Source organism: Pseudophryne corroboree, chromosome 3 (genome assembly GCF_028390025.1).
Source record: "Pseudophryne corroboree isolate aPseCor3 chromosome 3, aPseCor3.hap2, whole genome shotgun sequence".
Lineage (NCBI taxonomy): Eukaryota > Metazoa > Chordata > Amphibia > Anura > Myobatrachidae > Pseudophryne > Pseudophryne corroboree.
Window position 1 is genome coordinate 384,949,481 of NC_086446.1, and position 22,094 is coordinate 384,971,574.

Consider the following 22,094-nt stretch of genomic DNA (forward strand, 5'->3'; position numbering starts at 1 on the left):
CCAGCCGTGTATCTGCAACGTCTTCATGGACAGAGACACGCTGTCCAGCAACCTCTCCCGAGATCTCGCCTTTATGAGGAGATCGTCCAAGTATGGGATAATTGTGACCCCCTGCCTGCGCAGGAGCACCATCATTTCCGCCATTAGCTTGGTGAAAATTCTCGGGGCCGTGGAAAGCCCAAATGGCAACTTCTGAAATTGGTAGTGACAGTCCTGCACTGCAAATCTCAGGAACGACTGATGCGGGGGGGTGGGGAATATCGGAACATGAAGGTAAGCATCCTTTATGTCCAGGGACACCATCCAATCCCTCCCCCCTCCAGGCAGGCGATGACCACCCTGAGTGATTCCATTTTGAACTTGAACCTCTTCAAGTACAGGTTCAGAGATTTCAGGTTTAAAATGGGTCTGACCGAACCGTCCGGTTTCGGGACCACAAACAGGGTTGAGTAATATCCCTCTCCTTGCTGGAGATGAGGAACTGTGACAATCACCTGTTGAATATACAATTTTTGGATTGCTGCCAACACTAGCTCCCTCTCTGACGGGGAAGCCGGCAGAGCCGATTTGAAAAATCGGCGAGGAGGCAAGTCATCGAAATCCAGCCTGTATCCCTGAGAAACACTCTCTAATGCCCAGGGATCCACCTGCGAGTGAACCCAGACGTGGCTGAAAAATCGAAGACGAGCCCCCACCAGATCTGCCTCCCCTCTGAAAGCCCCAGTGTCATGCGGTGGACTTTGCAGACGCAGGGGAGGATTTCTGCTCTTGGGAACTAGCTGTGTGCAGCTTTTTTTCCCCTGCCTTTCCCTCTGGCAACAAAGGATGATCCACGTACCTTCTTGTTTTTATTGGAACGAAAGGACTGCATTTGATAATGAGGTGCCTTTTTTGTATGTTGCGGGGGGACATAAGGTAAGAAATTTGACTTACCAGCCGTAGCGACAAGATCCGAGAGGCCGTCTCCAAACAACTCCACCCCTTTGTAAGGCAAGGACTCCATATGCCGCTTTGAATCAGCATCTCCCGTCCACTGTCGGGTCCACAAGAGCCGCCTAGCAGAAATAGACATAGCATTTATTCTGGAGCATAATAAACAAATGTCTCTCTGAGCATCCCTCATATACAAGGCAGCATCTCTGATATGCTCTATGGTCATTTGAATGGCGTCCCTATCTAAGGTGTCAATTTCCGTAGATAAGGAATCTGCCCATGCTACAACCGCACTACAAACCCAGGCCGATGCCATAGCCGGTCGAGCAATAGTACCGGAATGATTGTAAATGTGCTTTAAGGTAATTTCCTGCCTGCGATCAGCAGGTTCCTTGAGGGAAGCCGTATCCTGAGAAGGCAGTGCCACCTTTTTGGACAAACGTGTCAGCGCCTTGTCAACTGTTGGCGAAGATTCCCAGCGTATCCTATCAGTTTGTGGAAAAGGATACGCCATGAGAATCCTTTTGGGAACTTGTGGTCTCCTATCCCGAGATTCCCAAGCCTTTCCGCACAAGTCACTTAATTCAAATGAGGATGGAAAGGTGACTTCAGGCTTTTTCCCTTTATACATGTGTACCCTCGTGTCAGGGACAGGGGGTTCCTCAGTAATATGCAAAACCTCTTTAATGGCCATAATCATGTACCATATACCCTTAGCCACCTATGGCTGTAAATTTGCATCTTCATAGTCGACACTAGAGTCAGTATCTGTGTCATCGATCTGGGATATGGTGCGCTTCTGAGACCCCGAAGGACCTGGCGCCCCAGGGACAGGCATGGACTGGCTACCTGACTGATCCCTAGCTTCTGCCTTGTCTAATCTTTTATGCAATAGATTGACATTTGCATTCAAGACATTCAGCATATCCACCCATTCCGGTGTCGGCGTTGCCGACGGCGACCTGACATTCAAGCACTCCCCCTCCACATTAAGCGAGCCTTCCTCGTCAAACATGTCGACACACGCGTACCGACACACTTCACACACACACACAGGGAACCCCTTTCCTGAAGACAGCATCCCTGTCAAGGCCCTTTGGAAAGACAGAGAGAGAGAGTATGCCAGCACACACCCCAGCGCAATAACCCTGGAGACCAACACAAATTGTATTTCCCCAGCAGCGCTGTATAATATGTAAACCGCCAATGATGTGCCCCCCCCTCTCTTTTAAGCACCCTTTCACCGTGTGTAAGCAGGGGAGAGTCCGGGGAGCTTCCTCTCAGCAGTGCTGTGGAGAGAAAATGGCGCTGGTGAGTGCTGAGGGAGAAGCCCCGCCCCCTCGGCGGCGGGCTTCTGTCCCGCTCAAACTTAGTAAAATATGGCAGGGGCCATTTTATATACATGTACAGAGCCCACCTGTACATGTATATAGTCTTTTTGCCATGCAGAGGTTTATATTGCTGCCCAGGGCGCCCCCCCCTGCGCCCTGCACCCTTACAGTGACCGGAGTGTGTGAGGTGTATGGGAGCAATGACGCACAGCTGCAGTGCTGTGCGTTACCTCAGTGAAGCTGAAGGCTTCTGCCGCCTGACGACTTCTGTCTTCTGTACTTCTAGCTCTGTGAGGAGAACGGCGGCGCGGCTCCGGGGGTGGACGCCCAGTAAGAACCTGCGTTCACCCCCTCTGGAGCTAATGGTGTCCAGTAGCCGAGGAAGCAGAGCCCATCTTTGACAAGAAGGTCTGCTCCTCTCTCCTCAGTCCCTCGATGCAGGGAGCCTGTTGCCAGCAGTGCTCCCTGTGAAAAAGTAGTAAAAGGTAGAAAGAAAAAATCCAAACAAAAATGCTTCTAGGCAGAGAACTCTGGAGAGCTCTCTGCAGTGCACCCATCTTGCTCTGGGCACAGTGTAAAACTGAGGTCTGGAGGAGGGGCATAGAGGGAGGAGCCAGTGCACACCCAGAGTCCAAAGCTTTCTTAAAGTGCCCTATCTCCTGCGAAGCCAGTCTATTTCCCATGGTCCTTACGGAGTCCCAGCATCCTCAAGGACGTTAGAGAAATATTGAACAATAGCGGTCCTAATACTGAGCCTTGCGGTACACCACTTAGCACTTCAGTCCAAGTTGAAAAAGATCCATTAACCACAATGCGCTGCTCCCTATTATCTAACCAGTTTTTGACCCAAGTGCATATTGTGCTTCCTAGCCCTGTTTCTTGTAGCTTGTAGATAAGTCTCATGTGTGGTACAGTGTCGAATGCTTTGGCAAAATCTAAAAAGATTACATCCACCTCTTTACCCTGATCTAGGTTTGCACTTACTGTTTCATAAAAGCCAAGTAAGTTGGTTTGACAGGATCTGTCCTTCATAAACCCATGTTGATTCCTTTTAATGACCTAATTGACATCAAGAAACTTCTGAATACTATCTCTTAGAATACCTTCCAATACTTTCCCCACTACAGGTGTAAGACTAACTGGTCTTTTGATTACCTGGTTCAGCTTTACTTCCCTTTTTGAATATAGGCACTACTTCCGCTATACGCCAGTCTGTGGGAACCATACCTGATACTACTGAATCCTTAAAAATCAAAAATAGCGGTTTTGCAAGTTCAGAGTGAAGCTCCATTAGAACCCTTGGGTGAAAACCATCGGAACCTGATGACTTATTAATCTTTAAATGTTTTAATCGGTCACAGACTACTTCCTCGCTTAAATAAGTACCTATCAGTGGGATATTCTCATTATTGAGATTATGTGTTAGTCCCTGAATTGGGTCCTCTCTAGTAAATACTGTTGAAAAAAAACTCATTTAGTGTGTACGCTATGTCATTATCATTTTTGCTTAAGACTCCCAACTTGTCTTTTAAAGGGCCTATACTCTCCTTCTTTAATCTCTTGCTATTAATGTATTTAAAGAATTTTTGGGGATTCGCTTTGCTTTCCTTTGTTACTAGTTTTTCAGTTTATACTTTAGCCGCTCTTATTTCCTTTTTACATATTTTGTTACATTCCTTAAAGTGATGAAATGACTGCTTCTTTTTGTTAAGCCACATCGGTTTATGATTGTTATTCCTTTTTTTGCTGCTCGTAGGAATAAATTTGAGAGTATTTTTAGCTAGCAGGAATTTTAGTACCTCCCATTTCTCCGTAGTATTTTTTCCTAAAAAAAAAAAAACCTTCCCATTCAATATCCCTGAAAAATACCCTCATCTTTTCAAAATTCAGTTTGCTAAAGTTTAGAGTCCTAGTTGAGCCAGTATAGGGCTATTTATGAAAACTGATATTGAATGTGACCATATTGTGGTCGCTGTTTCCTATGGGTTCCCCTACCATAATATCGGATACCAAATCCCCATTGTTTGTTAATACCAGGTCTAAGATTGCATTGTACCTAGTTGGTTCCTCAATTAGTTGAACTAAGTAGTTACCATTAAGTGTTTTTAAAAACATATTGCCCCTAGCAGTATCACATGAATCGTTTTTCCAGTTTATCTCTGGATAGTTAAAATCTCCCATCACTACTATGTCTCCTACTCCTGCTGCTCTTTCAATTTGCTTTAGTAACAATTCCTCATCAGATAGGTTGATACCAGGCAGCCTATAGCATACACCCAATACTAACTTTTTTATTCCTTTTTCCCCGCATGCAATTTCTACCCATAATGTCTCGACAGGGTCTACAGTCCCCTCCTGAATATCTTCCCGTATATCAGGTTTTAAAAACGGCTTTACGTAAAGACACACCCCTTCACCCTTTCTATTTAGTCTGTCACTCCTAAACAGTGTATAGCCCTCTAGATTGACTGTCCAATCATGAGATCCGTCCCACCAAGTTTCAGTAATACCTATAATATACTGTTTGCTTGCTGCAGGTATTTCTAGATCACCCTTTTTACCAGTAATGCTTCCAGCGTTTACATACATACAACTAAGATAAGTATTTTCCCTAGCGTTAGGGACATCTTTCACCTTATGTAGCAATGATGACCTGTAATCGTCATTGGTTAGTGCTTTGGTAAAATCTCTTTTAGTACCCATGTTAGTAACCTTACCGCCTGCTCTTACCCTCCCCCCAACTTCTCCCCCATTTCATTTACTACCGCCATCCCCACTATTCTCACTGCATGACCTGTAGTTTCTAGCTAAACCCTCCCCCCAGTCTCCTGGTTTAAAATCTCTCCAACCTTCTAACCATCCTTCCCCCCAGCACCGCTGCCCCCTCCTCAGTCAGGTGCAATCCGTCACGACAAAAAGAGATGGCGCCTGACTGAGAAGTTTGCCCAGTGTTCCAGGAACACAAACCCCTCTTTCCTGCACCAATCCCTAAGCCACACATTTACCTCCCTAATCTCCCTCTGCCTCCCTGGACTAGCGCGTGGCACATGTAATATTTCGGAGAATATTACCTTAGATGTCCTTGCCTTAAGTTTCTTTCCTAAGTCCCTATAGTATTTCTTAAGGACATCCCAATCCTTTGCCATACACGTGGACAACTACGATTAGGAATAGTAACCTTGCCCATTTACTCACCATGTGGTACACTAACAGGGGCTCCATGTGGTTTAAAATTGAAAATGGCAAAAAAAAATAAGAATTTACTTACCGATAATTCTATTTCTCGTAGTCCGTAGTGGATGCTGGGAACTCCGTAAGGACCATGGGGAATAGCGGCTCCGCAGGAGACTGGGCACAAAAGTAAAAGCTTTAGGACTACCTGGTGTGCACTGGCTCCTCCCCCTATGACCCTCCTCCAAGCCTCAGTTAGGATACTGTGCCCGGACGAGCGTACACAATAAGGAAGGATTTTGAATCCCGGGTAAGACTCATACCAGCCACACCAATCACACCGTACAACCTGTGATCTGAACCCAGTTAACAGCATGATAACAGAGGAGCCTCTGAAAAGATGGCTCACAACAATAATAACCCGATTTTTGTAACAATAACTATGTACAAGTATTGCAGACAATCCGCACTTGGGATGGGCGCCCAGCATCCACTACGGACTACGAGAAATAGAATTATCGGTAAGTAAATTCTTATTTTCTCTGACGTCCTAGTGGATGCTGGGAACTCCGTAAGGACCATGGGGATTATACCAAAGCTCCCAAACGGGCGGGAGAGTGCGGATGACTCTGCAGCACCGAATGAGAGAACTCCAGGTCCTCCTCAGCCAGGGTATCAAATTTGTAGAATTTAGCAAACGTGTTTGCCCCTGACCAAGTAGCTGCTCGGCAAAGTTGTAAAGCCGAGACCCCTCGGGCAGCCGCCCAAGATGAGCCCACTTTCCTTGTGGAATGGGCTTTTACAGATTTTGGCTGTGGCAGGCCTGCCACAGAGTGTGCAAGCTGAATTGTACTACAAATCCAACGAGCAATAGTCTGCTTAGAAGCAGGAGCACCCAGCTTGTTGGGTGCATACAGGATAAACAGCGAGTCAGATTTTCTGACTCCAGCAGTCCTGGAAACATATTTTCAGGGCCCTGACTACGTCCAGCAACTTGGAGTCCTCCAAGTCCCTAGTAGCCGCAGGTACCACAATAGGCTGGTTTAAGTGAAACGCTGAAACCACCTTAGGGAGAAATTGAGGACGAGTCCTCAATTCTGCCCTGTCCGTATGAAAAATTAGGTAAGGGCTTTTATAGGATAAAGCCGCCAATTCTGAGACACGCCTGGCTGAAGCCAGGGCTAACAGCATTACCACTTTCCATGTGAGATATTTTAAGTCCACAGTGGTGAGTGGTTCAAACCAATGTGATTTTAGGAACCCCAAAACTACATTGAGATCCCAAGGTGCCACTGGAGGCACAAAAGGAGGCTGTATATGCAGTACCCCCTTGACAAACGTCTGAACTTCAGGAACTGAAGCCAGTTCTTTCTGGAAGAAAATCGACAGGGCCGAAATTTGAACCTTAATGGACCCTAATTTTAGGCCCATAGACAGTCCTGTTTGCAGGAAATGCAGGAAACGACCCAGTTGAAATTCCTCTGTAGGGGCCTTCCTGGCCTCACACCACGCAACATATTTACGCCAAATACGGTGATAATGTTGCACGGTTACATCCTTCCTGGCTTTGATCAGGGTAGGGATGACTTCATCCGGAATGCCTTTTTCCTTCAGGATCCGGCGTTCAACCGCCATGCCGTCAAACGCAGCCGCGGTAAGTCTTGGAACAGACAGGGTCCCTGCTGGAGCAGGTCCTTTCTTAGAGGTAGAGGCCACAGGTCCTCCGTGAGCATCTCTTGAAATTCCGGGTACCAAGTCCTTCTTGGCCAATCCGGAGCCACGAGTATAGTCCTTACTCCTCTCCTTCTTATGATTCTCAGTACCTTGGGTATGAGAGGCAGAGGAGGGAACACATACACTGACTGGTACACCCACGGTGTTACCAGAGCGTCCACAGCTATTGCCTGAGGGTCCCTTGACCTGGCGCAATATCTGTCTAGTTTTTTGTTGAGGCGGGACGCCATCATGTCCACCTTTGGTTTTTCCCAACGGTTCACAATCATGTGGAAGACTTCTGGGTGAAGTCCCCACTCCCCCGGGTGGAGGTCGTGTCTGCTGAGGAAGTCTGCTTCCCAGTTGTCCACTCCCGGAATGAACACTGCTGACAGTGCTATCACATGATTTTCCGCCCAGCGAAGAATCCTTGCAACTTCTGCCATTGCCCTCCTGCTTCTTGTGCCGCCCTGTCTGTTTACGTGGGCGACTGCCGTGATGTTGTCCGATTGGATCAACACCGGCTGACCCTGAAGCAGAGGCCTTGCTTGACTTAGGGCATTGTAAATGGCCCTTAGTTCCAGGATATTTATGTGAAATGACGTTTCCATGCTTGACCACAAGCCCTGGAAATTTCTTCCCTGTGTGACTGCTCCCCAGCCTCTCAGGCTGGCATCCGTGGTCACCAGGACCCAGTCCTGAATGCCGAATCTGCGGCCCTCTAGAAGATGAGCACTCTGCAACCACCACAGGAGAGACACCCTTGTCCTTGGAGACAGGGTTATCCGCTGATGCATCTGAAGATGCGATCCGGACCATTTGTCCAGCAGACCCCACTGAAAAGTTCTTGCGTGGAATCTGCCGAATGGAATCGCTTCGTAAGAAGCCACCATTTTTCCCAGGACCCTTGTGCATTGATGCACTGACACTTGGCCTGGTTTTAGGAGGTTCCTGACTAGCTCGGATAACTCCCTGGCTTTCTCCTCCGGGAGAAACACCTTTTTCTGGACTGTGTCCAGAATCATCCCTAGGAACAGCAGACGTGTCGTCGGAATCAGCTGCGATTTTGGAATATTTAGAATCCACCCGTGCTGTCGTAGTACTACTTGAGATAGTGCTACTCCGACCTCTAACTGTTCCCTGGACCTTGCCCTTATCAGGAGATCGTCCAAGTAAGGGATAATTAAGACGCCTTTTCTTCGAAGAAGAATCATCATTTCGGCCATTACCTTGGTAAAGACCCGGGGTGCCGTGGACAATCCAAACGGCAGCGTCTGAAACTGATAGTGACAGTTCTGTACCACAAACCTGAGGTACCCTTGGTGAGAAGGGCAAATTGGGACATGGAGGTAAGCATCCTTGATGTCCAGAGACACCATATAGTCCCCTTCTTCCAGGTTCGCTATCACTGCTCTGAGTGACTCCATCTTGAATTTGAACCTTTGTATGTAAGTGTTCAAGGATTTCAGATTTAAAATAGGTCTCACCGAGCCGTCCGGCTTCGGTACCACAAACAGCGTGGAATAATACCCCTTTCCCTGTTGTAGGAGGGGTACCTTGATTATCACCAGCTGGGAATACAGCTTGTGAATGGCTTCCAATACCGCCTCCCTGTCGGAGGGAGACGTTGGTAAAGCAGACTTCAGGAACCGGCGAGGGGGAGACGTCTCGAATTCCAATTTGTACCCCTGAGATACTACCTGCAGGATCCAGGGGTCCACTTGCGAGTGAGCCCACTGCGCGCTGAAATTCTTGAGACGACCCCCCACCGTACCTGAGTCCACTTGTAAGGCCCCAGCGTCATGCTGAGGACTTGGCAGAAGCGGGGGAGGGCTTCTGTTCCTGGGAAGAGGCTGCCTGCTGCAGTCTTTTTCCCCTTCCTCTGCCCCGGGGCAGATACGAGTGGCCTTTTGCCCGCTTGCCCTTATGGGGACGAAAGGACTGAGCCTGAAAAGACGGTGTCTTTTTCTGTTGAGAGGTGACCTGGGGTAAAAAGGTGGATTTCCCAGCCGTTGCCGTGGCCACCAGGTCCGATAGACCGACCCCAAATAACTCCTCCCCTTTATACGGCAATACTTCCATATGCCGTTTGGAATCCGCATCACCTGACCACTGCCGCGTCCATAACCCTCTTCTGGCAGAAATGGACAGCGCACTTACTCTTGATGCCAGAGTGCAAATATCCCTCTGTGCATCTCGCATATATAGAAATGCATCCTTTAAATGCTCTATAGTCAATAATATACTGTCCCTGTCCAGGGTATCAATATTTTCAGTCAGGGAATCCGACCAAGCCACCCCAGCACTGCACATCCAGGCTGAGGCGATTGCTGGTCGCAGTATAACACCAGTATGTGTGTATATACTTTTTAGGATATTTTCCAGCTTCCTATCAGCTGGCTCCTTGAGGGCGGCCGTATCAGGAGACGGTAACGCCACTTGTTTTGATAAGCGTGTGAGCGCCTTATCTACCCTAGGGGGTGTTTCCCAACGCGCCCTAACCTCTGGTGGGAAAGGGTATAATGCCAATAATTTTTTAGAAATTAGCAGTTTTTTTATCGGGGGAAACCCACGCTTCATCACACACCTCATTTAATTCATCTGATTCAGGAAAAACTACGGGTAGTTTTTTCACACCCCACATAATACCCTTTTTTGTGGTACTTGTAGTATCAGAAATGTTCAAAACCTCCTTCATTGCCGTGATCATGTAACGTGTGGCCCTACTGGAAAACACGTTTGTTTCCTCACCGTCAACACTGGAGTCAGTGTCCGTGTCTGGGTCTGTGTCGACCATCTGAGGTAACGGGCGCTTTAGAGCCCATGACGGTGTTTGAGACGCCTGGACAGGTACTAACTGATTTGCCGGCTGTCTCATGTCGTCAACAGTCTTTTGTAAAGTGCTGACGCTATCACGTGATAAAGCTAAATATTTATCTTATTTAAAACCCTTTAAGAGGTCTAAGAACACTGTACGCTATTGACGTATGGAATACCGTAAGGGTACGCACGTTGCGTAGCAATCGCTTAGCCGTAGTCGAGACGCTCAAGTGTCACATTCGCTCACGGCCAAGAGATCACAGGCAGGCACGCTATTGAGTGCCGACTAACGTAATGGTTCGCTATAGCGTAGCGGACGCTCGGGACCACGAGGAGATCACCAGCGGCGCTGACGCTCACAATGTTAAACCTTTATGTGTAAACCATGAACAATGTATTATACAGGAAAACCTTAGTGTAGTGATAGAGTGTAGATGCAACACAGTGTAACCTTATTAACTTAAAAGCTGTTCGAGCGTCACCGACGCTCTGAGAATACTTAACACTATAAGAAATACACAAATACTGGGCTTAGGGTCTAACGCCTTATATGAATGTTATACTTGAAAAAGAATAATACAATACAAGTCATACACTACAATATAACAGACTAACTAACCAGATAACTACACAGGAAATACAATACAATACAATTACGTTTAAGGGAAAATGAGAGAGAGAGAAAGAGGAAGAGAGAGAGAGGAAGAGAGAGAGAGAGAGAGAGAGAAAGAGGAAGAGAGAGAGAGGAAGAGAGAGAGAGAGAAAGAGGAAGGAGAGAGAGAGAGAGAGAGAGAGAGAGAGAGAGAGAGAGAGAGAGAGAGAGAGAGAGAGAGAGAGAGAGAGAGAGAGAGAGAGAGATGGCTCACAATAACAATAAAGACAATATGATTGCGGAGAAAACTTACGCACAAAGGGAACGATCGCATGCGCCTTTCTGAATATCCAGCTCCCGATTATCAGTGATGAGAACCGTTGAAGAGAGTGAGCTGGATCAGGTCGGCTTGTCTATTTATGCCCCACACACACACACACACACAATACAATTCAATGGTCCCTACATTCTCATTGTTCATTGGACACAGGAATTCGTCTTCGCATTATAACAAAAGGTCATAGGTTGATTCATACAGGTGGGCTGAGACCATTTCCAACTGCTCAGGTGGGTGGGAAACTAGGTTTCCCGCCGCATGGATAAGTAAGTGCAAATAATAGTAAATGGACATAAACTTCTTATGTCCATAACTATTCGCACGAGCGATTAATCCGCTTCAAACCAACACCGGAATATTGCTAATTAAATACTGTTCCGATGGATACTAAACACCACTGTATGACCCATGTCTGACCCTTCGTATCAAACAAAGAGGGATCTCTTTGTCCATGAACATGCTATATTAACTAAACTTTCAGAATCTATCAAAGGGACCATGATCTACAAAATACGTTATACAGTTAAAATATGTTATGAACGAGTCGCCCGCTAGACGCACATAAACTTTACCGTAAATGCGCACACCGTGCGCCCGCGGGTGCCCGCAACGGCGAGTATGCGCACGCACGGCAGGGCTCATGAACATGCAACAGGCACTCGCATGAGGTGCAAATATGGTAGTGTGCATAGTGATATTTTTCTGACTTGACACACGTAATTCCTTCCATAAGACCATCCAGTCAGGTGTCGACTCCCTAGGGGGTGACATCACTATTACAGGCAATTGCTCCGCCTCCATACCATTTTCCTCCTCATACATGTCGACAACGTACCGACACACAGCACACACACAGGGAATGCTCTGATAGAGGACAGGACCCCACTAGCCCTTTGGGGAGACAGAGGGAGAGTTTGCCAGCACACACCAGAGCGCTATATATATATACACAGGGATAACCTTATATAAGTGTTTTTCCCTTATATAGCTGCTGTATTGATTAATCTGCCAAATTAGTGCCCCCCCTCTCTTGTTTTACCCTGTTTCTGTAGTGCAGGACTGCAGGGGAGAGTCAGGGAGACGTCCTTCCAGCGGAGCTGTGAGGGAAAATGGCGCTTGTGTGCTGAGGAGATAGGCTCCGCCCCCTTCTCGGTGGCCTTTCTCACGCTTTTTTAAGGAAAAACTGGCAGGGGTTAAATGCATCCATATAGCCCAGGAGCTATATGTGATGTATTTTTCGCCATCTAAGGTGTTTTTATTGCGTCTCAGGGCACCCCCCCCCCCAGCGCCCTGCACCCTCAGTGACCGGAGTGTGAAGTGTGCTGAGAGCAATGGCGCACAGCTGCGGTGCTGTGCGCTACCTTGTTGTAGACAGGACGTCTTCTGCCGCCGATTTCCCGGACCTCTTCTGTCTTCTGGCTCTGTAAGGGGGCCGGCGGCGCGGCTCTGGGACCCATCCATGGCTGGGCCTGTGATCGTCCCTCTGGAGCTAATGTCCAGTAGCCTAAGAAGCCCAATCCACTCTGCACGCAGGTGAGTTCGCTTCTTCTCCCCTTAGTCCCTCGGTGCAGTGAACCTGTTGCCAGCAGGACTCACTGAAAATAAAAAACCTATACTTAAACTTTTTCACTAAGCAGCTCAGGAGAGCCACCTAGTGTGCACCCTTCTCGTTCGGGCACAAAAATCTAACTGAGGCTTGGAGGAGGGTCATAGGGGGAGGAGCCAGTGCACACCAGGTAGTCCTAAAGCAGGCATGTCCAACCTGCGGCCCTCCAGCTGTTGTGAAACTACATATCCCAGCATGCCCTGACACTGTTTTGCTGTCAGAGAATGCTAAAGCTGTGTCAGGGCATGCTGGGATGTGTAGTTTCTCAACAGCTGGAGGGCCGCAGGTTGGACATGCCTGTCCTAAAGCTTTTACTTTTGTGCCCAGTCTCCTGCGGAGCCGCTATTCCCCATGGTCCTTACGGAGTTCCCAGCATCCACTAGGACGTCCGAGAAAAGAAAAAAAACAAACTTGTGTCGACCATTTCAAGTGTCTACCTTTTATGTGTTGACCTACTGACCATGTCAACCTAATAGAGGTCGACCCCATGATACACACCCTATTCTAGTATAGCATACACATGTATACAAAAATAAGAATTTACTTACCGATAATTCTATTTCTCGTAGTCCGTAGTGGATGCTGGGGACTCCGTCAGGACCATGGGGAATAGCGGCTCCGCAGGAGACAGGGCACAAAAATAAAGCTTTAGGATTAGGTGGTGTGTACTGGCTCCTCCCCCTATGACCCTCCTCCAAGCCTCAGTTAGGATACTGTGCCCGGACGAGCGTACACAATAAGGAAGGATATTGAATCCCGGGTAAGACTCATACCAGCCACACCAATCACACCATATAACTTGTGATCTGAACCCAGTTAACAGTATGACAAACGTAGGAGCCTCTGAACAGACGGCTCACAACAATAACAACCCGAATTTGTTTGTAACAATAACTATGTACAAGTATTGCAGACAATCCGCACTTGGGATGGGCGCCCAGCATCCACTACGGACTACGAGAAATAGAATTATCGGTAAATAAATTCTTATTTTCTCTAACGTGCTAAGTGGATGCTGGGGACTCCGTCAGGACCATGGGGATTATACCAAAGCTCCCAAACGGGCGGGAAAGTGCGGATGACTCTGCAGCACCGAATGAGAGAACTCAAGGTCCTCCTCAGCCAGGGTATCAAATTTGTAGAATTTTGCAAACGTGTTTGCCCCTGACCAAGTAGCAGCTCGGCAGAGTTGTAATGCCGAGACCCCCCGGGCAGCCGCCCAGGATGAGCCCACTTTCCTTGTGGAATGGGCCTTGACAGATTTAGGTTGTGGCAAGCCTGCCACAGAATGTGCAAGTTGAATTGTGCTACAAATCCAACGAGCAATCGTCTGCTTAGAAGCAGGAGCACCCATCTTGTTGGGTGCATACAATATAAACAGTGAGTCAGACTTTCTGACTCCCGCCGTTCTTGAAATATATATTTTCAATGCCCGGACCACGTCCAACAACTTGGAATCCTCCAAATCGTTAGTAGCCGCAGGCACCACAATAGGCTGGTTCAGGTGAAACGCTGACACCACCTTAGGCAGAAAATGAGGACGCGTCCGCAGTTCTGCCCTGTCCGTATGGAAAATCAGATATGGGCTCTTATATGATAAAGCCGCCAATTCTGATACTCTCCTGGCTGAAGCCAGGGCTAGTAGCATGGTTACTTTCCATGTAAGATACTTCAACTCCACCGATTTGAGCGGCTCAAACCAATGGGATTTGAGAAAATCCAAGACTACATTAAGATCCCACGGTGCCACTGGGGGCACAACCGGGGGCTGTATATGTAGTACTCCTTTTACAAAAGTCTGGACTTCAGGAACTGAAGCCAATTCTTTCTGGAAGAAAATCGACAGGGCCGAAATTTGAACCTTAATGGACCCCAATTTGAGGCCCATAGACAATCCTGTTTGCAGGAAATGTAGGAATCGACCCAGTTGAAATTCCTCCGTGGGGGCCTTCCTGGCCTCACACCACGCAACATATTTTCTCCAAATGCGGTGATAATGTTGTGCAGTCACCTCCTTCCTGGCTTTTACCAGTGTAGGAATGACCTCTTCCGGAATGCCTTTTTCCCTTAGAATTCGGCGTTCAACCGCCATGCCGTCAAACGCAGCCGCGGTAAGTCTTGGAATAGACACGGTCCCTGCTGAAGCAGGTCCCGTCTTAGAGGTAGAGGCCACGGATCCTCCGTGAGCATCTCTTGAAGTTCCGGGTACCAAGTTCTTCTTGGCCAATCCGGAGCCACTAGTATCGTTCTTACTCCCTTTTGCCGTATAATTCTCAGTACTTTTGGTATGAGAGGCAGAGGAGGGAACACATACACTGACTGGAACACCCACGGTGTTACCAGAGCGTCCACAGCTATTGCCTGAGGGTCTCTTGACCTGGCGCAATACCTGTCCAGTTTTTTGTTGAGGCGGGACGCCATCATATCCACCATTGGTTTTTCCCAACGGTTCACAATCATGTGGAAGACTTCTGGATGAAGTCCCCACTCTCCCGGGTGTAGATCGTGTCTGCTGAGGAAGTCTGCTTCCCAGTTGTCCACTCCCGGAATGAATACTGCTGACAGTGCCATCACATGATCTTCCGCCCAGCGAAGAATCCTTGCAGCTTCTGCCATTGCTGTCCTGCTTCTTGTGCCGCCCTGTCTGTTTACGTGGGCGACTGCCGTGATGTTGTCCGACTGGATCAACACCGGCTGACCCTGAAGCAGGGGTTTTGCCAGACTTAGAGCATTGTAAATCGCTCTTAGCTCCAGTATATTTATGTGAAGAGACATCTCCAGGCTTGACCATACTCCCTGGAAGTTTCTTCCCTGTGTGACCGCTCCCCAGCCTCTCAGACTGGCATCCGTGGTCACCAGGACCCAGTCCTGTATGCCGAATCTGCGGCCCTCTAACAGATGAGCACTCTGCAACCACCACAGAAGAGACACCCTTGTCCGTGGCGATAAGGTTATCCGCTGATGCATCTGCAGATGCGATCCGGACCATTTGTCCAGCAGATCCCACTGAAAAGTTCGTGCGTGGAATCTGCCGAATGGAATCGCTTCGTAAGAAGCCACCATCTTTCCCAGGACTCTTGTGCATTGATGCACAGACACTGTCCCTGGTTTTAGGAGGTTCCTGACAAGTTCGGATAACTCCCTGGCTTTCTCCTCCGGAAGAAACACCTTTTTCTGAACCGTGTCCAGAATCATTCCCAGGAACAGCAGACGTGTCGTCGGGGTCAACTGAGATTTTGGAAAATTCAGAATCCACCCGTGTTGTTGCAGCACTACTTGGGTTAGTGCTACTCCGTCCTCCAGCTGTTCTCTGGACCTTGCCCTTATCAGGAGATCGTCCAAGTAAGGGATAATTAATACGCCTCTTCTTCGCAGAAGAATCATCATTTCGGCCATTACCTTGGTAAAGACCCGAGGTGCCGTGGACAATCCAAACGGCAGCGTCTGAAACTGATAATGACAGTTTTGCACCACGAACCTGAGGTACCCTTGATGTGAAGGGCAAATTGGGACATGCAGGTAAGCATCCTTTATGTCCAGGGACACCATAAAGTCCCCTTCTTCTAGATTCGCTATCACTGCTCTGAGTGACTCCATCTTGAACTTGAATTTTTGTATGTACAGGTTCAAAGATTTCAGATTTAGAATAGGTCTTACCGAGCCGTCCGGCTTCGGTACCACAAATAGCGTGGAGTAATACCCCTTTCCCTGTTGTAGGAGGGGTACCTTGACTATCACCTGCTGAGAAAACAGCTTGTGAATGGCTTCCAATACCGTCGCCCTGTCTGAGGGAGACGTTGGCAAAGCAGACTTTAGGAACCGGCGAGGGGGAGACTTCTCGAATTCCAACCTGTAACCCTGAGATACTACCTGCAGAATCCAGGGGTCCACCTGTGAGCAAGCCCACTGTGCGCTGAAATTCTTGAGTCGACCCCCCACCGCTCCTGAGTCCGCTTGTAAGGCCCCAGCGTCATGCTGAGGGCTTTGCAGAACCCTGGGAGGGCTTCTGTTCCTGGGCAGGGGCTGCTTGCTGCCCTCTCTTACCCCTTCCTCTGCCCCGAGGCAGATATGACTGTCCTTTTGTCCGCTTGTTCTTATAGGACCGAAAGGACTGCGGCTGAAAAGACGGTGTCTTTTTCTGTTGGGAGGGGGTCTGAGGTAAAAAAGTGGATTTTCCGGCAGTTGCCGTGGCCACCAGATCCGATAGACCGACGCCAAATAATTCCTCCCCTTTATACGGCAATACTTCCATATGTCGTTTGGAATCCGCATCACCTGACCACTGTCGCGTCCATAAACTCCTTCTGGCAGATATGGACATCGCATTTACTCTCGATGCCAGAGTGCAAATATCTCTCTGCGCATCTCGCATATAAAGGAAAGCATCCTTTAATTGCTCTATAGTCAATAAAATACTGTCCCTATCCAGGGTATCAATATTTTCAGTCAGGGAATCCAACCAGACGACCCCAGCACTGCACATCCAGGCTGAGGCGATGGCTGGTCGCAGTATAACACCAGTATGTGTGTATATACTTTTTAGGGTAGTTTCCAGTCTCCTATCCGCTGGATCCCTGAGGGCGGCCGTATCAGGAGACGGTAACGCCACTTGTTTTGATAAGCGTGTGAGCGCCTTATCCACCCTAGGGGGTGTTTCCCAGCACGCCCTAACCTCTGGCGGGAAAGGGTATAATGCTAATAACTTTTTTGAAATTAGCATTTTTCTATCTGGGTTAACCCACGCTTCATCACATACATCATTTAATTCCTCTGATTCAGGAAAAACTACAGGTAGTTTTTTCACCCCCCACATAATACCCCTTTTTGTGGTACTTGCAGTATCAGAGATATGCAAAGCCTCCTTCATTGCCGTGATCATATAACGTGTGGCCCTACTTGAAAATACGTTTGTTTCATCACCGTCGACACTAGATTCAGTGTCTGTGTCTGGGTCTGTGTCGACCGACTGAGGTAAAGGGCGCTTTACAGCCCCTGACGGTGTCTGAGACGCCTGGGCAGGTACTAACTGGTTTGCCGGCCGTCTCATGTCGTCAACTGATTTTTGTAATGTGCTGACATTATCACGTAATTCCATAAACAAAGCCATCCATTCCGGTGTCGACTCCCTGGGGGGTGACATCACCATTATCGGCAATTGCTCTGCCTCCACACCAACATCGTCCTCATACATGTCGACACACACGTACCGACACACAGCAGACACACAGGGAATGCTCTTATCGAAGACAGGACCCCACTAGCCCTTTGGGAAGACAGAGGGAGAGTTTGCCAGCACACACCCAAGCGCTATAATATATATGGGAACAACCTTATATAAGTGTTGTTCCTTATAGCAGCTTAAATATATCCAATATATCGCCAAAAAATGCCCCCCCTCTCTGTTTTACCCTGTTTCTGTAGTGCAGTGCAGGGGAGAGTCCTGGGAGCCTTCCTCACAGCGGAGCTGAGCAGGAAAATGGCGCTGTGTGCTGAGGAGAATAAGCCCCGCCCCCTATTTCGGCGGGCTTTCCTCCCGTAGTTTTAGATAACTGGCATGGGTTAAATACATACATATAGCCTCAATGGCTATATGTGATGTATTCTTTTGCCATAAGGTATTAAAATATTGCTGCCCAGGGCGCCCCCAGCAGCGCCCTGCACCCTCCGTGACCGCTTGGTGTGAAGTGTGTGACAACAATGGCGCACAGCTGCAGTGCTGTGCGCTACCTTCATGAAGACTGAAGAGCCTTCTGCCGCCTGTTTCCGGACCTTCAATCTTCAGCATCTGTAAGGGGGGTCGGCGGCGCGGCTCCGGGACGAACCCCAGGGTGAGACCTGTGTTCCGACTCCCTCTGGAGCTAATGGTGTCCAGTAGCCTAAGAATCCAATCCATCCTGCACGCAGGTGAGTTGAAATTCTCTCCCCTAAGTCCCTCGCTGCAGTGAGCCTGTTGCCAGCAGGACTCACTGAAAATAAAAAACCTAAAAAACTTTTTCTAAGCAGCTCTTTAGGAGAGCCACCTAGATTGCACCCTGCTCGGACGGGCACAAAAACCTAACTGAGGCTTGGAGGAGGGTCATAGGGGGAGGAGCCAGTACACACCACCTAATCCTAAAGCTTTATTTTTGTGCCCTGTCTCCTGCGGAGCCGCTATTCCCCATGGTCCTGACGGAGTCCCCAGCATCCACTTAGGACGTTAGAGAAATAAAGCATAGCACAATTACCTCTACATTTACATCCACGTTATATTATTTATAATTAATGCACCACAGCCACATCAACTGTACAATTGAAAAGCCAGGTGCTTGCCAGTGTCAACATTTAGACACACATTTAAGCATCCGTTCCAGACGAATGCTGTCTGCTGACACAGATGTGTGAACCTGTAAACCAAGTGGCCTGAAGAAGAACCTGGTAACGATTTCAGTTGTGGCAGCCGCTTCGAGTCACACAGTGTGCTATACACACACTGACACATGTTCCTTGTCACACGCAGAGTCCCAAGTTCCTCTTACTTACAAGAAACCCAGGGTACAATATAAAGCACGCTGTCTTGTGCATTGCTGCATACCAGTCTGTAATTGAAGACCTTGTGTATCATTGTACCAAGCTGCAGAGGCCAGTACAATACAGAACACACATAGTATTGCACAAAGCATAATGTAAAACACTAAACCTTCATGAAAAGCACCTAAACGGATATCCATGACATTTTTTTTTTATTTTTTTTTACAATGTAGTAAACCTGGCAACTGCACCTCGATATACTATTGCCTGGTTACTGCAGAGCCTTGTTGTACATTATACCATACTGCAGAGTGTCACTGCTATAGAGCTAAGCAAATGTATACATTGCACTACAGTACAAAAAGGTGCACATACTACTGCATAGGAATAGAAATATTTCTAGGTCATGAGACTACATCACTATACAGCTCAGAGAAAACATGCATTGTTCAAGTATATAGAATAGGCATAAATTGACATTGTGGAAATGTACATTGCTATATTGTCTAGAAGCATGAACATTGTTACAGTGAAGATACCTGCATATTTCTATAGACTGTAGAAGAGATATATACAGTACTACAGACATATATACACAGAACAGCACATGCATTAATCAACAGCCATGTGTATACACTGGAGTGGTTAGCTCATAGATGGCATTTGCATTGATTTGCAGCCAAGAGACGTGCACATGTATATATAACACAGTACATCAGTGCTCTGTAGTATACACTGCAATATTGATGCACTGCTGCTTGCACAATGATATCCGTGCCTCGTCCCCTGCTGTATCTCACCTGCAGCAGCAGCAGCAGCCGCCACCTCCACGTCTGTCCTGGCAGCTTCGTCAGCCTCTTCCCCAGGCCGGCTCCCTCCGCAGTACGGGAACCGGCCCTGGTTCTTTGACAGCCTCCTCCGTGGGCCCTCCCTACGTCCGAAGCTGTGGTCACTCTTCCCCGATCCTCCTAACTTCGGTTTCTGCCTCACCTCCTCCAGTGCTTCCCTCCCGGTCCCGCAGCTACGGCCCGCACCGACCCACCGACTCTAGGACCGAACGCCGTTACCACGCCCATCGCCTCATTACATATGCAGGAGCCCTGACTGCTGGCCACGCCTACTAGCCTTTTCTCAATTAATAAGCTACAGTATATGTAGCAGTCAGACATTTCATGGCTAGGCTCTGTGATTATTCATCATGTGGTTACTCCAGTTATTATTTAATTAATTCATTGTTTTAATTTATTTGACTAATGCAAGTGCTTCTTAAAGGCAATTGCGACATAATAAGCCGTGTGTTGATTATTACAAAGTAATAATATTGGACCCGACTCAGAGATGCACACAGTGCTGATGTTTGTGCTGCTGCACATGCTCAAAAATTCTAGGAAACCCTGACTTCACATGCGCAAACCAATGCGTGCGATGGTGTATGCACAAGCTTACGATATCACTATGGGGGTCATTCCGACCCGTTCGCACGCTGCTTTTTTTCGCAGTCATGCAAATGGGTCCAGAATGCGCATGCGCAGCAGACGCAATGCGCAGGTGCGTCGCTGCCCGGCGACGGGGAACGCTGGGCAGCGACTGAATTAAAGAAGAAAACAATCGCTGCTGCGATTGCACTGTGATTGACAGGAGGAAGGTGTTCCAGGGCGTCAACTGACCGTTTTTGGAGAGTGTAGATCCGAACGCAGGCGTGTCGAGGCGTTTGCTGGGCGGATGTCTGACATCAACTCCGGGACCTGAGACGCTGAAGTCATCGCAGTGGGTAAGTAAGTGCAGGCCTACTTAGAAACTGCACAAAATGTTTTTTCATAGCTCGGCTGCACAAGCGATCGCAGCCCTGCTATGCAAAAATACACTCCCCCATAGGCGGCGTCTAGTTGATCGCACGGGCTGCAAAAAGTTGCAGCGTGCGGTCAACTCGGAATGACCCCCAATGACTTGAGATGGCGTCTGTGATCCGTTGATGTTTCAGGGCAGAGACTGAAAGGTAACCTAAAGAAGGTGTCATGGGTGTGTTTTGGCATACAGCTGCAATCTCTTTCGCTGTACCACAGCCCATACATGCCTAATCTCCTGGAACGTCTAGAAGGCTCTCTAAAACTGGGTGGCACTACCAGCCACCTGGAAGAGTGGGCAAGGCAAGTCTACCGCTGTCAGCCGCCACCTCCCACCCAGCCATCCGCTTACTGGCCCTCATTCTGAGTTGATCGCTAGCTGCCGTTGTTGCTGTGATATAAAGAGCATCGTTGTTTTGCACTGCTTCTAGCGACGATTCCATTCAGAGTTTATGGGTGTCAACTGACCGTTTTCTGGGAGTGTTTGGAAAAATGCAGGCGTGTCCATGCGTTTGCAGGGCGGGTATCTGACGTCAATTCCGGGACCTTCGTCACAGCAATCATCGCACAGAATAAGTAACTACAGGGCTGGTCTTGTTTTGCACAAAATGTTTTTGTACCGCTCGTCTGCTCAGGCATTCACACTCTTGGAATGCGAAAATACACTCCCCCGTGGGCGGCGACTATGCGTTTGCACGGCTGCTAAAAGTAGCTAGCGAGCAATCAACTCGGAATGAGGGCTACTGAGTGAAGTGGGTGACTGGATGGCTGATGACATGATTCACACTCAATTGTGTTTTCTTAGCTGGTAATCCTGGCATTGTATAGCAGGGGCGTGGCCACGATGATGCAATCACATCCATCATACCCCTTGTACCACCTCCTATGCCATGGCATGCCCTCATTACCACCCACTGTACCGACCTAGCTGCTTTTTCCCAAGTGGGCATCCAGAAAATCGACAACTACACAATAGCCATGTTTTCAGAAAATTACAATGGAGGCTGTGCGCCAGATGGGCTGCTTGAGAAGTCGATGTTGCGGCCGATGGTGCGTCTATTGTGTCATCACCAGCACAGTGGAGAGGCAGCATTCACTACCTACCTCCCATGGAGCTCCGGAGGCACCAGCCCTGGAGACAGCAGTCGCGGGGGGAGAGGGGTGGTATGCTTTACCCGCTGACAACCCCCTCCCCCTCCCGTGGTGCAGAGTGCCACATTTCCACGCTGGGAAGAGAGGC

General features: G+C 48.4%; 1 protein-coding gene across 5 annotated transcripts in view; it reads right to left on the bottom strand.

Annotated features, from left to right (window-relative positions):
• Positions 1-20,087, bottom strand: part of TANC2 (tetratricopeptide repeat, ankyrin repeat and coiled-coil containing 2) — a 1,023,243-nt gene extending 1,003,156 nt beyond the window's left edge. For all 5 annotated transcript variants that reach the window (XM_063960011.1, XM_063960012.1, XM_063960008.1 and 2 more), the window contains exon 1: positions 19,811-20,087. The gene's annotated coding sequence lies outside the window, so the exon portion shown is untranslated. The remainder of the gene's footprint in view (positions 1-19,810) is intronic.
• Positions 20,088-22,094: the final 2,007 nt, after the last annotated feature.